General features: G+C 45.3%; 1 pseudogene; it reads left to right on the forward strand.

The window, feature by feature from the left end:
* The window catches only part of LOC102754485, a 50,513-nt pseudogene extending 50,043 nt beyond the window's left edge, over positions 1–470 (forward strand).
* Positions 471–2,896: the final 2,426 nt, after the last annotated feature.

Genomic DNA, 2,896 nt, shown 5'->3' on the forward strand with positions numbered 1-2,896 from the left:
GTTCCCGCTCAAACACCGAGCACAGGGACGCGGCCGGCGGCAGGAGCCAGGCCGCCGAGCGGGGGCGCCGCAAGCTGGCCTCCGGCGTCAGGCTGAGGGTGTTGCAAGCCCCAGCCCCTCGGCAAGTTGTTTTTCCGACTCGACTCTAGCTCCGCCGGCGGCAGACACTGACTGTGCTTAGAAGTTGCCGTCGGGTTGGAAGAGCTTGGAAGCGCCTTTTGCATCCAATTGCCAAGTCCGAGCTTTTGAAGCTCCGCGAAGTTGACTTGAATCGCAGCCCGAAACACATCTTTTCCACCAGCGCTGGCCCGGCCTCAGGAATCCGGGGCTCCCTCGGAGACGCTCCCCTCCCGGAGCTGGAAGCGGCTCTCCGCGCTGCGCCCCTCTTTGCGCCTCCCCCTCCGGGAGCTGACCTGGCCTGGACACACCAGGGCGTGGGCGCCAGGGCCCTGGCTCTGTATCTGCCCTGAGCTTGCCTTCTTGGGCAGCTACCATTGGGTTTCTGTCCTTCTCTGCGCCCCTAAATACCCTGTACATTTCGTTTTATTATTTTTTATTATTTATGAGAGAGCGAGACTGAGAGTGACAGATTAATTTGTTGTTCCACTTATTTGTGCGTTCATTGGTTGGTTCTTTTAAAATGTTTTTATTGATTTCTTTTTTGAGAGAGAGAAAGGAGAGGGAGAGAAAAACATCCATCTGCTGCCTCCCCCACGCCCCCTACTGGAGATAGATCCCCACAACCCAGGCATGTGCCCTGACCCGGAATCCAAGCAGCGACCTCTCGGTTCATGGGACATCATCACCCAACCAACTGAACCGCACCCGGCCAGGGCTCATTGGTTGATTCTTGCATGTGCCCTGACGGGGTCTGTGCTTGTCATCAACTGAGCTCCTCTGCAGCACTTATCCTGTACATTCCTATCTGGGACAAGGAACCGACATTTTCAATGTATCTGTGTATTGATCCAGCTCAGAGACACTCTGCTCGCTGTCTCGCAGGCCCTGCCCTCAGAGGCGTGGCTGTCGGATGAGTAAGTCCCTCTGGTCAGGAAGGAAAGCTTCCCAAACTTCCTCCTGGCTGTGCAGGACTGCGGGAAACAGATTAGAAGGCCGGGCCAACCCAGATAAAGGAGGAGGCCTGGGAAACAAGCACGTAACACGTTTGTGACTTATCTTTTGTACATGGAAACTCCTCAGCTAGATTTTCAGGCAAATAGCTACAAATTACTGTAATTTTACATCCACCATCCTTTCCGCCCCCATCTAACCCACACACCTGTAGATATACCGTATACACGGTGTCCCCAAAAATGTATACACACTTTGAATAATTATAAAGACAGTGTTTATTAAAATATATTTCACTTTCAATATGTAATAGAATCTACTGTTAAACTGTGTGTAAGTTATTTTGGGACACTCCAAATTACTCTGGGTATTCTGGAATTGTTAGGTTATATTCAGTTAAGAGACTTGTATCTTTATCAACTTTTCCTTCTTGGGTAGCTTAGAGGTGTTAATATTGGGCAGTATGGGGATATTAGTGTTGGGTAGTGTGGTTTTCATGATCATGGAGGCTTGAATATGACTTTTCATTTTTCAAAGGAAGCAATTCATGCTTAATCTCTTCTCTGAGATTCATTCAATTATGGATGATTTTTAAATTTTAATTTAAATTATTCAAATAAGTGTTGTATTTTCTTGGGAGGTCTTATGTTTATTTAACAATGCTGTCTGTCATTTCTCAGAATGTCTTGTGACATATTTTAGGCCATAAGAAAGCAGACTTGGTTTCTTATTGTAGCATGTCAAATACCCCAGAATTCTGAAGGCAAATGAGCAGGCACACCCATGCAGCCTTAGGGCTCCCACTGCCCTCCACATTTCTTCAATTCACAATTAGCATTTTCCAACATGAGCAGACTAAAATATCTCAGTTTTCTGAAACAAAAAGGAACACAATTTATTGACCTTCCTTAACCAGAGGAAACACATGGTGTCATTTAACACTAACTCCAGATTTGGATGAAATTTTTAGAGTGAGCAACGCCTCTGATTGAACTAAGTGTCTCTTGCCAGGAAGGAGTCATGCGAAGCTCCGTCTGTTCCACTGAGAACAGAGCAGGCCAAGGTTTAAAATTATATTCCCTGGGTTTCTGCGGGTTATTAAAATATTTGGCTCAATGGTTGAATACACTTAGCTGAAAGTCACAATATTTTCAGATACAATATTTGGAACTGAACTAATTGCTCTTCATCTGTGTCTCAAACGGATGGAGCAGCCCCCTCAAAGGCTCCCAGGGCAATGCGCGGTGGGCTTTGTAAAACCATAGACTAAGTGGGACACAGCTTGCTGAATGGTCATTAGCCTAAAACATTTTCTAGGAAAAAACACACCTTATGCGCAGAATGCAACATTTGTACAACTTTTTAGGATGAAACAGGAAATGTTTTTAAAATGTTATTTGCAGTGCCAGCATCAGCTCTCCAATTGCCTGAGAGTATATGATCACTTTTCTTTTCCTTAAGATTGTTTGGAGAACTTTGAGATGCTCTAACCTAGTATGTTGATCTCAGTCATAGCTCATTAAATGACCTTGAGGAACAGTAGCTAACCTTGACCTTGGCTGTGTTTTGGTCTTTATCATTAAAAAAAAAATGGTTTCTATCAGGGGTCCTCAAACTACGGCCTGCGGGCCACATGCAAATGCAAATATTGTATTTGTTCCCGTTTTGTTTTTTTACTTCAAAATAAGATATGTGCAGTGTGCATAGGAATTTGTTCATAGTTTTTTTTTTTAAACTATAGTCTGGCCCTCCAACGGTCTGAGGGACAGTGAACTGGCCCCCAGTTTAAAAAGTTTGAGGACCCCTGCTGAGTGGAACAACCAGG

Source organism: Myotis davidii, unplaced genomic scaffold, assembly GCF_000327345.1.
Source record: "Myotis davidii unplaced genomic scaffold, ASM32734v1 scaffold8, whole genome shotgun sequence".
Lineage (NCBI taxonomy): Eukaryota > Metazoa > Chordata > Mammalia > Chiroptera > Vespertilionidae > Myotis > Myotis davidii.